This window comes from Chelonia mydas, chromosome 8 (genome assembly GCF_015237465.2).
Source record: "Chelonia mydas isolate rCheMyd1 chromosome 8, rCheMyd1.pri.v2, whole genome shotgun sequence".
NCBI lineage: Eukaryota > Metazoa > Chordata > Testudines > Cheloniidae > Chelonia > Chelonia mydas.
This window is the reverse complement of record NC_057854.1, coordinates 10,403,155-10,419,916: the sequence shown is the minus strand read 5'-3', so window position 1 is coordinate 10,419,916 and position 16,762 is coordinate 10,403,155. Positions and strand designations below refer to the sequence as shown.

General features: G+C 42.6%; 1 long non-coding RNA gene across 1 annotated transcript; it reads right to left on the bottom strand.

The window, feature by feature from the left end:
* Positions 1–2,139: 2,139 nt before the first annotated feature.
* Positions 2,140–11,582, bottom strand: LOC122461365. Its single transcript, XR_006283210.1, has 3 exons — positions 11,421–11,582; positions 5,485–5,624; positions 2,140–3,213 (listed from the first exon to the last, which is right to left on the bottom strand). It is a non-coding gene; the product is annotated as an uncharacterized LOC122461365 (long non-coding RNA).
* Positions 11,583–16,762: the final 5,180 nt, after the last annotated feature.

Sequence of the window (16,762 nt, the reverse complement as noted above, 5' to 3'; positions counted from 1 at the left end):
GTTGATAGAAAACCATAAGTCACGCCAGGATCACTTGAAGGTTCATTAGCCTTCACAAAAGCTTTTGACAAATGGGGTGTGAGTTGTGATTAAACCAGGTGCATTTCACACAGTTCTTAAGAAAAATGAAAATAAAAAACCCCACAACACAATGGTGTCATAAGTCTTCTGAAGGGGAAGCGTTGTGCCTTCCAGCTTTGACAATAGTAAAGAAGACTTTGTGAATTTATTGCACAAAGCAATGGTCTCTCCTTTGTCCCATTGTGGAAGTGGTGATTGGCCAGAATTCTGTTGCTTGCTCTCATTGCAGAGCAACTCTGGCCAACAATAGGACATTGTTTGAGCTTGTTTCATCTGGCCACTTTCTGAGGCAGAGGGCAAGTTCATGACATTGTGTGTGGCTTCTTAGTTGCAGGTTTAAGTGCAGTAAGTGGATTTGGGCTGAGGGAAGAGTGACAGTTGAGGATCACCTTAAGCAGGTATATTTGACAAAGCAAGTCAATGTTTTTTTCAAAAGAAATGTTCATATTCGGTTTATATATGTGCTTTAGGTCTCTAAAATAGGGATAATACTGACCTCTTTTGTAAGGCCCTTTTAGATCTATGGATGAAGAGCATTGTATGAGAGCTACATATTATTGAATCAGGAGTAAGTTTCCACATGGGATAAAAATAGCTAATCATGAAGGTAACTCAAGGCACCAATCCCAGACTAGAAGACAGTTCTAGAACCAGCATGGTAATCCAGAGGAAAGTACTGAATCACAGCCTAAGAAAGAAGAAGATTTTGACTTGGGCCCGGACTACACTAAAATAATTAGGTTGGCATAACTGTCACTCAGGGGTACAAAAAAAAAAAATCTACATCCCAGAGGCCGCTGCGGTGGCACAGCTGTAGCATTTTAAGCATAGATACACCCCCAGTAATCCACAAAGCAAAGGTCTCATACTGCACCCATTCATATCAATGGCAGAACGGATATGGACTTTAATGGGAGGGGACCAGCCCATAAGAGAGATAACAGGGAATGAACAGAAGCATTGGACAAAGTAATCAATCAGCTCAGGGGCTTGCAAGGCTTGAATGTCAAATAAATAATCCCCAATTGAAACAACAATTTGCTCAAACCTAGAGTACAATCCCCACCAACTGGTGCTTCGGTGTTAGAGCTGCTTTAGCACCAAGCAAAGTCATCATGAGTCTTTCCCACAAGCTTAAGGAGAGCAAATGTCTGGCACCATCACTTGATGGCTTTTGGAAAATTTACTGCTCCTTAGGCATGAGCTGCAGAGGTTCCCCTCCTGCTCATTCCAGAACTGCTATTGGCACTGGAGGGGAAATTAAATAAGCCTTAAGGAGTTAGTGGAAGCTGCAGGACAGACATCCTGTGTGCTGTGGCTGATATGAGAGTAAGTCATATACAGTGACTGAAGCAAGAGTAATATGAATGGAAATATATATCCACAGCGGCATCAAGTGGCCATAGTGTGGTGCACACTCACCCTAGAACATCCCCTGGCTGCAGGGCATGATGTCTCAAGGATCTTCATCTCCCACACCTCCTGCTGGTTATTTGCCTTTGGGAGCCAGTCAGTTCCACAGCTGAGAAGCTGCCTTGTGAGGTAACAAAAGCTCAAACCAACATCCAAAAAGTCTCTCAATCACTCTACCCTTCTTCTGGGCTCTGTCTTCAACCTCCTTCTTCTTAGCAATCCACAGTTTTCTCACCATCTCTAGCAGCGAGCACTGGCCCCTTAGACTGCATCTCTCTTACATTCCTATTCTCCTACAGACTCTAGCACCAGTCCCATCAGAGGAACCTCTGTGGTTCCTTCCTTCAGGCTGAACTCTTTCCCCTTTTATGAAGCCAGGTATCTACTAAGTTTTCACCTGATGCCTCCCAGACCCACCTCTACGGCTGAGAAGCAACTGATTAGTTACATTTATTGCACCTGTGCTGTAAATAATTGGCTATTAACCACTTTCCAGCCCATGATGGGGTTTCACCCCATCAAAGGCAGATTTAAAGTAACAGAGCTGCAGGATGCATTTCCCTCTGGAAGCTGGCATGCACCTACAGCTGCTTTTAGCCTAGAATTAGAACTGAGCAAATAACTCACCTGTATTAATTATTTGGTGTATTTCAACATTTTTTATTGTTCATTAATGGTCTGAGAAAATTGCAAAATTGTGAAGTGTTACAGTTAGTTGAAATTATTTGTGAATTTCTTCCATGAACAATTCAGTTGCTTTATTCACAAATTACTCTGTGTTTATTATGTACATAAATCATCCAGTTAGGAAACAGAAACAGCACCATGTGACTTACATAATTAATCCACATGGCTCTAATTGCTAATTGTAAAATCAAATATATATAGTAAAATTTGCTTTTAGCAAATTGACTAAATTAAACATTCACTTTTCACATGCAGTTATGCTAATAAAACTCAAATGTCTGTGGAAGGCGAGTGGGAAAGGATCATGAACATGACTGACCAGAAATTCAGATTCAAATGAATATATTCATGGCTGTTCTTTCTCCCCTCCCCCTCCAGCCAGCAAGTCACTCAGATCTGGTTAGAGCGTATCAGTAGTTAACTCAAAATGTACCAGGTAGGAAATAGGGAAATGTAATGTCTGATAGCATGAGTGTCCTGTAATGCACTCATTATTAAACCTAATGAAGCCATTTTTTAAAAAAATTAAAAGGTAGCAGTAGCATAGGAATCTGAATGAAACTAACAAATGGATTTAAAATATGTGGAGTATAAGAGCAGCTTTTATTTAGTTAGGGTCAACTCATAGTCGCTTTACTCACAGGCTCAATCCCTCGGTGACTGCTTTGCATACATCAAGATCAGCTAAGCATTTTCTCCTTTTTGATACTTATCGACCCTTTGTATCTTGTAATGTCTGTCCATCACTGTGCCGTAATTAGACAGTTTTACATTTGGTACAAGAAAAGGCGATGACAGGGAAAAGAGAGTGTCTTTCATTTAAAGAATGCATGTGGGATGGAAAAGCTGTTTCATGTTAGCATGGTATAGCCACTTGATTTACAGGCGTTGGCACTGCTCTTTCCATTTTCTTCGAGGAAATGCCTGTCTACATATGGGGCCCATGCTGTCAGCAGGAAGGAGTACTGTGCTAAGGATCATATCTCCAGAGGAAAGCTTCGTGATGAACTTGGTGCCATTGTGTTGCAAAAGCTGCATGGTTAAAGTGCAGATAAGCTGTAAAAACTCTGTCAGGTCTGTAACATTTTTACCACAGGGAATTTTTGCCAGTGGTAATTAACGTGAAATGAAATATCTGGGGCCAGATCCTCAACTTGTGCAAACTGCCATAGCTCCGTTGAAGTTAACGGAGCAATGACAATTCATAACACCTGAGGATCTTGCCCCTGGATGCAGAACTACAACTTTAAAGGCTGCATTTGCTCCTAATGTACGATGGCAAAATAAGAATGTTTAAGCACTTAAGTGGGGGAGTGCTGAGACCATTCTAGATCATCTGTATTCAAAAGTATTCCCAGATTAAAAAAAGCATAATTTCATACAGCAATATCTTATCTTTAGCCATCAGAACATCTGTTTACTTGTATGTGCACATAAACCACACTACACAAAGTGGGCTGCAGTACACAGTATTTCAAAATTGTGCTTATGCTTCATTTTCTCCAGAGATCCTAAATGATGTCTCACAAATGCATTATCTCAGTCATATTCCTGATATCCTAGAGAAGCAAAGGATGAACAAAACACGGTCAGTCGCATCACGAGTCGCACTGGGGCATCAAAGAAATGAGTGTTTCTTTGCAATATTTGATGTTTTGCTATAAATAGCTTTAATTACTTTTGTATAAAGGGTATCAAGTTTGAGAATGGTAGATTTATAGAGTACTAATTGAATGACAAACACACAATTTTAGAACGGTAGTTCCTTTCACCTGTGCATTTGATTAGGGAAGTTAAACCATATAGTTGAAGTGGTGATCACAGTCTCTATTGACAGTGACATTAACTTTCTGGGACGCTAAGAAATACCACCCTGTTGGAAGTAAATTAAAATCCATGAATGAAACATTATTGCACCGTCTAATTTATCAACACATTTCATCCTATATTAAAGTGCCATGTCCTACAGTGCACATTCAGGGCTAACGATTATAGGTGCCTGAAATAGTGCAAAAGCAAGAGTTCATACAGTTGTTTAGTAGAACAGTAAAAGCTTTGTTATCTGGCATATTGGTGGAATAAAGTAGGTTATCCTATGACACTACATATCACTATGGGCAGCGCATGGCATACACCCAGATCACTAAAAATACACTTAACACTAAAACTATACTGAACATAATTTAATCTTTGATGATTCAGAAGGCACTTCAGGGTCTTGCAGTGCCTCAGAGTCATTATTATCAACATCAGTTATCATTGTAGATGTAGAAGGTGTAGGAGATTGGGCTGAATCTCTAATAACCCTGTGACACACCCTGGAAGCTGCTTTTTTGAATAAATCCCTGATATCAGCTTACTGACTTGTCTTCTGCCTCCTTTGCATAAAGGGAGTGCAGAACGTGCAATTGCACATCCTCCTAGGCATTATACTAGTCCCAGTTACCAGAGTGAAGATTTGTATTGGGAGATACCAGAAATGCCGGTTACTAGAGCGTTCTGGTTGATAAAGTGCCGGATAACACAGGTTTTACTGTAGTATCAAATAAATGTACATCATAGTAAATGGTAGAGGTCAAGATATGTAACTGTTTAAATCTGCTGTATAAATAAGAGTCCATTTATAAAATAGAGCATAGAAACAGAGGAAGACTTGAGAGCTGTGGAAAAATACGGGAGAGGGATGAAGCTGGGATTGATTATGTAATAGTTTAAAAGGGGTTAACTTTTACAAACCAGTATAAGATAACAAGAGAGATGTGAAGACAGTGGCTTCTGTTCTTTAAAAGAGATGCCCTAGCTCAACCAGAAGTTATTGAGCTTCATGAAGGAATTATTGGGTGAAATGCTATGGTTTATATTATGCTGGAAGTCAGATGAAATTATTGTGATGGTGTTGCAATCTCTAATATTTTCAGTATTGCCAGCTTCAAGAGCTCAAAAATCCTGAGTCGGACCCCCCAAAATCATGAGATGGGCCCAAAAAAGCATGACATTTAGAAAAAAAAAAGATTATACTCTGTTTTCTAGGTCAGTCTCTTGATGTTTGAACTCCCCCTGCTCATCTCCAGGGTGTGTGCATGTGACAATTAGTGCTGGCTGGGTACGGTTATTTTGGTCCCTGCTGCAGGAGCTCTCACCCCCCCATCTGCCCCTCTCCTGTCCAACAATTAATCCTGTCCCCCATCAGTTCTGTCCCCACTCAACCCCCCTCAATTCAGTCCCCCAACCCCCATCATCACCACCCCATCAGTTCAACCCCATCGACCCCCACCACTCTCAGTTCACCCTCCCAGCACTCACCTGATATGCTCAGAACCCACCATCAATACAGCCCCTCCCCATCCCAACAGCCTCGACCCTCCTCACTTCAGTCCCCAGGCCAGAGTTCAGCCCTCCCGGTCTCAGCTCTGCTTCTCTTTGGAGTCTTCATCTTCCCACGGCTGAAAAAAAAAAAAAAAACCTGACATTTGAGAGTTCTTTTGCAAGATCACGAGTGAGGATTAATTTTACTTAGAAATCATGTCTCTTGTGATAAATTCATGAGAGTTGGCACATCTGTTTCTTGTGGATGTAAATTGCAATTACAAATATGTACCCACAGTTATTTTCATCTGTACTTTAGGTCAAATAGATAGGTAAAATCCCAGTTTGAACCTACACATTCAGGATTTAGGGACAAATTTTCAAGTGAGTTAGCAGCCTGGGCTTAGCTTCCTAGATCATGTAAATTCTTTTGAAAATTTGACCCTTACACATCTAACAACTAAGCCTGCAGATGCAAATAATTGTAGGTGCAAAATTGCTTAAGTAAATGAATCTCTTCAGGGACAAATCCTCTTTCCAACTTTTGTAGCTATTTAGATTGTGAGCACTTCAGGAAGGCACCTGCTCTGTATATTTGCCTGTAAAGCACCTAGTACACTTTGATTGCAATATAAATAATAATAAAGTTGATTTCATTAACATTTTAGTAAACATTGATTCACATACCACTGTGTACTAGAGCTGAGAGAAATTTGGAATTTCCATCCCACAAGAAATTCTGACGTTAACATGTTTTCATCCCAAAATGGGACAAAAAGCTGAAATTTTGAAGTTTTCTGCAGAATGGGAATTCCCCAAAAATTCAACTCAGAAGTGTTCAAACATTTTGACATTTCCAAGCTTTAAATGGTTTGTTTCACTTTGTTGAAAAAATGACCCAAAATATTTTGTTTCAAGTCATTTCAATATTAAACTGTATTTCCCTACTCTGCATTGCCTTATGGGAGTTGTAGTTCCAGCCCCCATTCCCTCTTGTGGGCTAGGATCCTTAACTGCACTATCAATCCCATAATGCACCCAGAGGCATGTGTCTTCTATGATGCACCACACAGCTTGGTCAAAAGAAAATCAATGCATTGCCATATGGAAAATGTAGTCCTCCAGGGAGCCCAGGTTATAGGACAGAACTGGGAGCTGAAAGTACAATACCCATTTAAAGCAGAGTGCAACAGGGAAATGAAGTTAGTGTTTTGTTGAACAGATTCAAAATAAAGCATTTTGGATCAGTTCAAAAAATGAAATATTCCAATTTGAGTTAAACAGGCTGGAAATTAAGTATTTCATTTCAATTTTCCTGACGGAAAAATCAAAATTTTCCTGCAGAAAATTTCAATTTTGCAGAAACTGCATTTTCCATTGGAAACTCATACTGATAGAATGTTCCTGACCAGCTCTGATATGTACATTATTAGAATCCATTTTATTGAGGAAGAAAATCTCATCTCTGATTTACCTGAGACTTGTCACCATTGAAAGATGTTAGGCAACATACACAATAAAGGAATGTGACACTAGAACAGAGTAGACTTTGTTAGTTAACATTTCATCCGTGACAGTCACTAAAAATCCTGGAACAGGATTTCTTCACTGCCCTATGCACCATTATAATTAATGTGCTGAAACAGTACTCTGTGCATCTTTGAAAAAGCAAAAAGCTTGTTCCGTTTTTTTCTTCAGACACATATTTGTCTGTGTATTGATTTGGTTTCCAATTAGCAAGCCATTATTGTCTAGAAACATTCCTAGCACAAAACTGACAAAGGCATACGTACACTGTAAATATAAATAAATTGGCCAACTAATCTAAGGATTTTTGGATCTGAGGGATGTGATTCCTAGGGATCTGAGGAAATTTTGGGTGTGAGGCCTTAGGTACACAACAGGTTGTCTAAACGTTTTTACTTTTAATCTAAAAAGAGCTATCCTGTTGCAATATTTATTATGGGCAAATTGTTTAGCCTTGTCCTCTGATTTTATGTGCTCACTTTAGTACGTGTAGCTGAGGACACTCACATCAGTGGCTATACAAAATACAAGTATGGCTGAAAATCTGGCCCAATATGTTTTGACATCATAAATACTGTGACAACTCAGACTTGGTGGCTGCCAATCCCTTATGGTAGTAGGCCTCAGTTACTCTGGCTCTAAAAGTCTACCCTTCTATCACTGGGGGGGGGGGGGGGGGAAAAGGGAATTTCCACTAGCATGTTCTATCACCCATGTCAAAGAATGTCACTTAGCTGGCATCCAAAATACAATTTTGGCATTGCATGTGTTAAAACAGTGGGAAAAGAGACGGTCAAGTTAGTGAAAAGAAAAACCAGAGATCACAGAATGGAGAGATGGCAATTACTTTAGACCCAGATTCAGCATGATATTTAAGCATGTGTCTATTTTAAGCATGTGTGTTGTCCCAATGAACTCAGTGAGTATACTATTCATGTGCTTGAATTACCATGCTGAATTGGTAATTCTGAATGCTAAAGTAATGGTTGGGGATCTAAAGTGGTGTTTGGAAGGAAAGTGGTTAGGTAATGAATGTAAAACTAATTTATTTAATTCTGCTGAAAACAGCTATGTTTATCACAAAAGCAACCATCCATATCCTCAGTGGCAGGAGGAGAGCTAAGGTCACATCTGCTATTTCTCTTGGCACCTATTCTGTCAGCGAATAGAACAAGGTGGACAGTGATTCTTCATATGGAAATCCAAAAAAATTAGCTCTCTGTTGATTTCCTTTTTTCCTTCACTCTTTGCACACTGCTCCATTTTCTTTCAGCACCTGGCAATTGTCCAGATGACAAATTTGATCAAAAGAGAGTGAAGCTTCACAAGCATTTGCAAGGTTTCTCATCTTCAGTTGTTTATTCTCTACTTACTAGACCTGGTCAGGGATATTCTGACAAGTCTCTTTTTCAGAAAATGATCTTTCCTTGAAATCAACACTGTTCACGAGAAAGAGTCTGTTTTGAAGAATCTCTTGATTTGACAATTTCAAAACTTCTCTTTTTTTTTTTTTAAAACATCTTGTTTTGACGTTTTGAAAATGAAATTTTCGGTTCAAAATGACTTTGTTTAGAAATTTTAGTTTATTTGTACCTTTTAAGAAGATTTAAAAAAATTAAAGGGTCAAAATCAAGGTGTTTTGAGTGACCTAGTCTGAAATTTTTTTCAGATTATCGGTCCGTGAAAAATTAACAAGATTTCAACTTTTTAGCCCAATTCAGGATGGGAAAAAATTTCAAACTCTCAGAGGCTCAGGAAAACCATTTCCTGCTCAGCTCTATTTTACTGACTTATATAAGCTGTGTACAGCTAACCCCTGTATTGCAGATAATAAGCAGCTGAGCTAGCTTGAAAGAATAACTATTCGAAGCCTGCATTTATAGAAGTATCTAATGACACAGAGCTGTAACCAACTCCTCGTACAGAAAAGAAGCAGCCTCAGATATCATATCACTTTCTGCTTCAGAGGAAAATCCAGCTGTTTGAAGTATCACCTGTTGGATGAGGAGCTGAGAGCATGCCTTTGGTTAGTGCAAAATAAGATATTCCATGGAGTCTGGAAGCAGCTGTCAAACTTGGCTGCCTGATGCCGGCAAACCTGGTGAAGCACAAAACCAGTGTAACGGGATCCCTACAGGGCCCTCCTGACTCCTGCCCCCACTGGGCTGAGAAAGTTACAGAGACCTTGGAGCAGTGCTCACCTGGTGCTTTTATTTACAGGTTGTGTTCCCACCCCCTTTCCACCCTACACATAGTCCCCTTCTTACAGTCCACCAGCAGGGGAGAAGGGGCAAGCTATCTCTCTCTGCTTCCCCTCACTGCCTTTCCTCTACTGCAGCTTACAGCCTGTCCAGCTCCCTCCCCCGCAGCTTCCTTCCCTTGGGGCTTTTCTCCAGCCCCAGCCTGATGAGGCAGCAGCTGTTCCAGCTTTCCCAATCAGGGCCAGGTGATCTACCAGCTCCAATTCCCCTCCCTTAATTGGAGCTGGAGTGACAGAGGGTGGGCTAAGCAGTTTTTTGCTTAGCACCCTGTCACATGCCTCCCACCTTTTTCCAAACCACCCAGTTCAACCATACAGGTCCCTTCTAATGGGTGGGGTCCTACTGGGGAGGCCTTCATCTTTTGGGTGACCTGCTGGGGCTTCCTTGCAGGGTTCAGCCATCCCCCATCTGCCGCAAGTACATCGCGTGGGGGGTGGGCCACCCCTTAGCGCTGCTTCCACCCAGAGGGCATCACATCAGTCATACCCCTTGGTGCGCTCCTTCACCTTGGACAGGGATTCAAGATTGGCCCCAGCTTCCTCCTGGGCACCCAGGACCTCTGATTCCCAAGACCCCTGAAGCAGGATTCAGGCCTCGTCTACTAGGGGTCTGCCTACAGAGAGTTCTGTTGGACCCACTGGCTCTGCTGAGAGCCCTGGGGCGGATACTCCCTCCCTATCTTTTTTCTCCTTTTCCTTGTCCCGTCCTTCCTGACTCGGGCTCTGTTGTCTAGGGCTTTCTATTTCCAAGACCTCTTCCCCCTTCCTCAATGGGTCTCTCTCTCCTCTCATCTTGGGCCTCCTCGCCCCATCTCCTTTCCCTCTGGGCCAAGAGTCCCAGTCGGTGCCCACCACCACTGGGTATGACAGGCCCTCTACCACCCCGACCTGTTTCCAATGGAACTGGCCCCGAACCTCATGGGGTACTTGGGCCATTAGGCACTGCCTTTCATCCCCATGGATGCATCCCAGATTTATTTTGGCCCCCAGGATTATCCACTGCAGCTTCATTAGCCCCCTCCTTACTAGGGAGCAGGCCGAGTCCACCAGACCCCACTGGGGTCTCCTCCCCACCTTCACAGGAATGGTGGACAGTTTTTGCCCCTTCCTCCGCCCTCCAGAGTTGGTCCACCCACAAAATTCTGCAAAGCCGCAGTCCATATCTGGGCAACCCTGCTTTTTATGTCCCACTCGCCCGCACTGCCAGCAGATGAGTTGCCTGGTCCCAGTGGGAGCTCCCCAGTGGGACTCCCGCTTTTTCTCCAGACCCTTCCTGTTCAGGGTGTCCATGGATTTTCTCCAACAGTCTTCATCCCTATAGGGGTGCCCCTCCTTTCTGGGGGAGTCTGCCTCCACATACTCCTCTGTCAGCTTTACTGCAGCCTCCGCCCATACACTTGTCCTCTCAGGGAGGCTTTGTAAAAACGCACTCCAGGATGAGCGCATCCATGACCTCCTCTACGGTCTGGGCTCCAGCTCTCAACTGTCGGGTGGCCCAGTCCATTAATTTCTGGGCAAAGGCCAGAGGCCTCAACCCCCCTGTCCACTTCGCTGCCTAGAAGCGCTGGCAATATTTTTTGGCTGACAGCCCTAGGACACCCGCTTTTACCGTGTCGTAGCTCCTGGTGCCTGTTCCTCACTCAGGGCCATATAGGCCGCTTGGGCTTCACCAGCCAGGTAGGGCCCAGGTTGTTCTGTCCCATCCTGCCCCCATAGCTACCCGCTCAAAAGTGCCTAGGAAGGCATCAGGGTAGTCTGCCGGGCACATTTTACATAGTCCTAAGCCCGGTGCCCACATGCCATCCCCCACCAGGGGACTCGCTGCCTTCTGGAGGAGCTGCTTTTGAATGGTCATCTCTGCTCCCAAATAAAGCCTCGCAGACTCCTCTGCTGCTCAGCCTGCCAGCTGAGCAGGGCCTGCTTCTCTAGCTGCTGGGACTGCTGAAATGTTCCCACTGCCTTCTGCAGCTCTTCCTGCTGCTTGATCAGCCACTGCAAGGTCTCTTCCACCTCAGGCTGCCAAACTCTTGCTCTGGCACAAATCCCAGACAAGCCCCCTTATGTAACAGGGTCCCTGCAGGGCCCTCCTGACTCCTGCCCCCACTGGGCTGAGAAAGTCACACACAGACCTTGGTGCAGTGCTCACCTGGTGCTTTTATTTACAGGTTGTGTTTCTCCTCCTTTCCATCCTACACATAGGATCCTTCTTACAGTCCACCAGCAGGGGAGAAGGGGCAAGCAATCTCTCTCTGTTTCCCTGCACTGCCTTTCCTCTACTGCAGCTTACAGCCTGTCCAGCTTCCTTCCCTTGGGGCTTTTCTCCAGCCCCAGCCTGATGAGGCAGCAGCTGTTCCAGCTTTCCCAATCAGGGCCAGGTGATCTACCCAGCTCCAATTCCCCTCCCTTAATTGGAGCTGGAGTGACAGAGGGTGGGCTAAGCAGTTTTCTGCTTAGCCGCCTGTCACAACCAGCCATTGTCAATAGGATTAAAACAAAGTGGAGAGGAATAAATCAATGGCATGTGCTGTGTCTGCTGCAAGCCTGGTGATAGCACCTATCTTTCGGAGATGCCGACTGGCCATTATTGGGTGACAGGGAACTCTCAGGAGCCTCTTGATAAACTTCTCCTTGCAAACTGATAGGAGGGCTGGGTAGCTTCCTTTTTTGCTGACGATCCTCACTCCCTGAATGGACACTGTTAATCATCCCTGCCAAACATGGTTCAAGGGATAAGTCAGAGGGTTCTTGACCTTCTCGATCTCCACCACACCCAGAGCGAGGCCAACAGGCTGAAACTTCCCCTCCCCCTCCTCCATATAGGGAGGAACTTGCTGGGAGAGGACTATGGAACTCCTTGGTCTCCCAGTGCTCCTTCCCCAAAGCGGTATGGCCAGCGGACAGCGGGGAGTGCACAGAATGTCAGAGCCTTCCATAAGACCTGCCATTGGCACTAGACCCACAGAGCCCTCCCCTTCCTCTCTACACGTGGCGGTCAGGAAAAGCCTAAAGCCCCTTGTCCTTGATCCCTCCTTTGTCCAAACACACACATTTGCCATACTGCACACGGAGTGTATCACAGCCAAATAGGGAACCTCATTGTGGGAGTCCCTTGTTAAGAGATAAACAGGGCATTAACCATGTACAATAATTTCCTATCACTGCTGCCAGTGAACATCCTCAGAGCAGGCTGATTTTTAATCTGACCTCAACTGTCTCTGGTTGTGTCTGTCATAAAAATGTGTTAGACTAGCTTTTCATGCTGCATATTCTAACAAGCTCTCACGAATAGAATCCCCGGTCAGCAGTTGTGGGGGAGTGAAAGGGGACCTTTTATTGATCAGCCTCGATTCAAAGTCTATAACTTCCTTCCTCAAGTTCAGCAGACAGACGCTCCTTTCTGCACTGATCATGGATGTGAAGTGACAAAGAGACAGCCATTCAGAGTAAACAGTAACTCAGCTTCAATGAACTCTCCACTTCGCCCTTTACTGCTGGCTTCATAGATGAGGCTCTGACACTATGCAAACCTGACCCTGTCAGAATAGTTCAGAAAACAAAGTAGCTCAGAACGTGGCAATCCCCTTATAGTGAGGAGGTCCCAGTGGCTTCTGAATATTTCTAACACACACACCTCAGAAAGTTCAGCTAACGCACTCTTCCAGAACATTCTACTGCTAGTATTAGGGAAAAAAGTCTCTGAGGCTGTTTTTTTACCTATTGAGATTTGTGTTTTTAATTCAGCCACTGTTCAGGAGGTTCTGAGCACTGAAAGAGCAGGGATGGTCAAATATAGGTCACGCCTACCCTTTTCTTTAACATGGAGATATGGCCTGAGGGGGTGGTATTTATGCTTCATTCTGGTCCAAGTGGAGGACTTGGCAGGCTTCTCCATATCATTCAAAATTAGGAACAACCCTCAGACATCTGGCAAATTGGGGAAAGTTCAGACACCTCTGGCAGAGGGCTGCTGAATTAAAACATTCAGGGCTGATTTATGCCAGTTGAGAATCTGGCTTTGAATGTTTTTAGAATGTTTAGTAGAACTTTCATATATTTTAGTAAAAAGAAAAGGAGTACTTGTGGCACCTTAGAGACTAACCAATTTATTTGAGCATAAGCTTTCGTGAGCTTACAGCTCACTTCATCGGATGCATCAAATAAATTGGTTAGTCTCTAAGGTGCCACAAGTACTCCTTTTCTTTTTGCGAACATAGACTAACACGGCTGTTACTCTGAAACCTGCCATATATTTTAGTGCTGTTTTAATTCCAGCTGAGCAAATAGTAGAAAAATATTTTCCCTGAAATATTGATATTGAAAATCAATTATGGCCATGTTCACAGATCACTAATTCTGAATAACTAATAAACTTAAGGATGCCATAATCCAGTCTATTCATGGACAATTTGAGAATGATGGTGGGAAAAGGCAAAATTCAGCATATAAAATCATTGGTTGTGAATATTCACCCATTTCTAGTTTCAAGATAATCCCAACATACTACAGCTTCATCCAGGGAACCTAGGACAGGTGTTGCGCAATTTTCTTATGGTCATTCCTCTCTTACTGTCATTTTATAGATTCCTAGATTTTAAGGCCATAAGGAACCATAATAATAATCTAGTCTGACCCCTGGTATAATACAGAACATGAACTGACCTCTTGTTTCTTCATGGCTTCACTTTGCTTCACTTGTGTAATGTTCTTTCAGGCTCACATTTCATATCATAAAATACAATTCTGTACACAGACCTCAGTCACATTTTACTTTATGTCTTAGATCTCTTTAATATTCCCTTCTAGTGACTTATTACAATAAGCCTAAACTGTATTACACCTTTTCCATATATTGGTCATGTTAGAAATATATATATTCCAGAATAAAAAGGGTCTCTCTCTCTCTCTCTCCCTCTGTGTGTGTGTGTGTGTAGATAGATAGATAGATATAGACCACAATAATAATTTTGGGGTCCAAATGCTATGGGAGAAAACGATTATAGATTCAATCTTCAGAAATATAATAGCCTGGATTCACTTCTCCATCAGTGCCAGGGGTTTAAATTAAGATAGGCTTAAGGACTACTTGCACACTTTGGGCCTTATTTACCTCTGAGTTGGGTTATATCAATGTGGGAGAGGAAAATCAGGCCTTCTATGTTCTCAGAAAATGTTTGAAGTTTTCTATCACGAACTGACCTGCATTCAGACACTACATGCCAATTCCTCTCATTTTTCCCTTGTCCTCCCCACCAGGTACCTTGCCCACCACACATGACCTGCTTCACTAATTGTGTTTAGCAACATGGGACCAAACTTCTTATCCTCAGAACTTGCTAAGCAGAAAGTGTCAATGTGATACTTCCCAGAAAATGACAACAGAATTCTGGTTCAAACCTTGCATAAGCTAATAGTTTTATGAATCTTGGGAAAAGGGGCAATAGCTCATTAATAACTGAGTAGCAGGGATGGAAAGATGGGGAGTTTTATACTTCAGGTACACTATTTATATACAGGCCTCATTTCATAAAGCAGTGACATTACAACAATCAGTAATAAACATCTGAGTTCTGTCTGCAGAATTAGATGTAAAACTCTGAAATCCAATGCCATGTCTGGTCTAGTTGTAGACTTTGTTTTCTTACCTTTTGTATGCAAGTTTTTCCATTATTTTGCCTTTGTTTTCTTTTCCCTTGTAGAGTAAGCAATGATCTTCTTTCCTGGATGCTGCCTTCATGGTAGGACAGCTAATATTAGGATTTAGGGTTGAGGGTTTTGTTTGACATTGCTCTGAAGCCTTTATGGTTATTTTAATCTGAAACTGATGTTATGCCCCAGCAAACATTGCTCATAAACAATCCAGTCACTTTAGTTCAGTGTAACTGACATGTGGCAGAAGAAAGCCTCCTGCAGTCTATAAAAGTATGACAAGGATGGCAATAATTACAGAATAGCTAAAGCAAATATCAATGACAATCCGGTCAGTACAAAGCGATCCCAGGAGGATAAAGGAAGGCAAGGAAAAGAAATTAAAGGGTTCCTCAAAGCTGAAATGAAACTCAGAAGATTCTGAAAATGTGTATGAGCAGCTTTAGCTCCAGGATATAAATAGCTTTGCCATCCAGGTTTGAGTAAATCCGGCAGAAGATCCAGTTATCATTTCTCGTTAATGCAAAACATGTGTGTGCATGCAAAGTGCCAAAGAGAAAATATTTGCATGAATTATTATTTTGAAAATAACATAACACTTTCACCTAAAATACTACAGAAACCAAGACTGTAATGATTTGCTACAGGAAGTTTACAAGAAAATGAGATAAATGGTTCCACATGTACGGTGTATATTTAAATATGCTTAAACGTGCCTATCCAAGGCTCTAGGTTCTTGCACATATATTAGAAGCATGCAAACAAAAGGGCAAATAGCTCTAATCAAAGACTTAACCATTCTCCTGAAAGCCAATCTGCCCCAATCTCGCAAAATATAAATTGCCCCTTTAGAGCACCGAAAATAGTACGTTCCCCAATCAATCCAAACTTTTTACCTTACACCTTCCCGCAAAACCTGGGAATGTAGACAAGCTTTGCAGATAATTACGGTAAGGATCTCATGGACCAAGGTAACAGAGTGAGTTCCACAGTCACATACCTCTCACCAAGAACTCCTTACCCCCCAGACACCTCCATTTTAACCAGCAGGCTGTTAACCCAAGCATTCCCACTGGCCATCATTGTGTGGTATCATGCTGGGAGAGATGCTGTCTGTCAGCTAGGTATGTAGGTTCCAAACCAGTTCCGTCTGGAGCCACAGTCTGCACGAGCTTAGTTTCCTAGATGGTCTTGACACATTTGTACAACAGCACCTGGTACAATGGGACCCTGACCTGGCTTGCCTCTACATACTACTGCAATATACATGTTTATTAATAATAATAATTAATAATTAATCATAACTAGTGGCAGCTCTATGTAGAGCATACTGTATTAATCTGATCTCGAGGTGACAAAAAATGTGTAGCCAAGTCTTTCCCCAAAACAAAAGTTTTGAGCCTTCTAAACAAACACAGTTAGAAAAAAGGAAAAACAAGCAAATAAACCATCCTGGCCACTTTGTTCTCTAAGCATCTCTTAGTAGCTGAGGATCTAAGACCATCCCTAAATCCAGTGGTTTAAAAAGTAGACAATCAACCAAAACAACTCATACTCAGGCCTGAAACCAGATTGAATGGGGTCTAGGAAATCTGAGGACTCCAGGTATTACCAGAGTTGTCTCACTACAACCTCCTCACCTATTTTTCCCAAAAAGGGAGTTTTGAAAGATATCCATGATCAATAGGATTAGGATTATCCATATCATTCATGTTCACTTGAGCAAGAGACCAACAATTTCCTCCTTAATGCCAGCTGACACACTGTCCTCCCAAAGAGAGGTGCTGATAATTTCCGCAAAGAGCGGGCCTCGTATTTCCCCACTGTCTTCACTAACTAGGA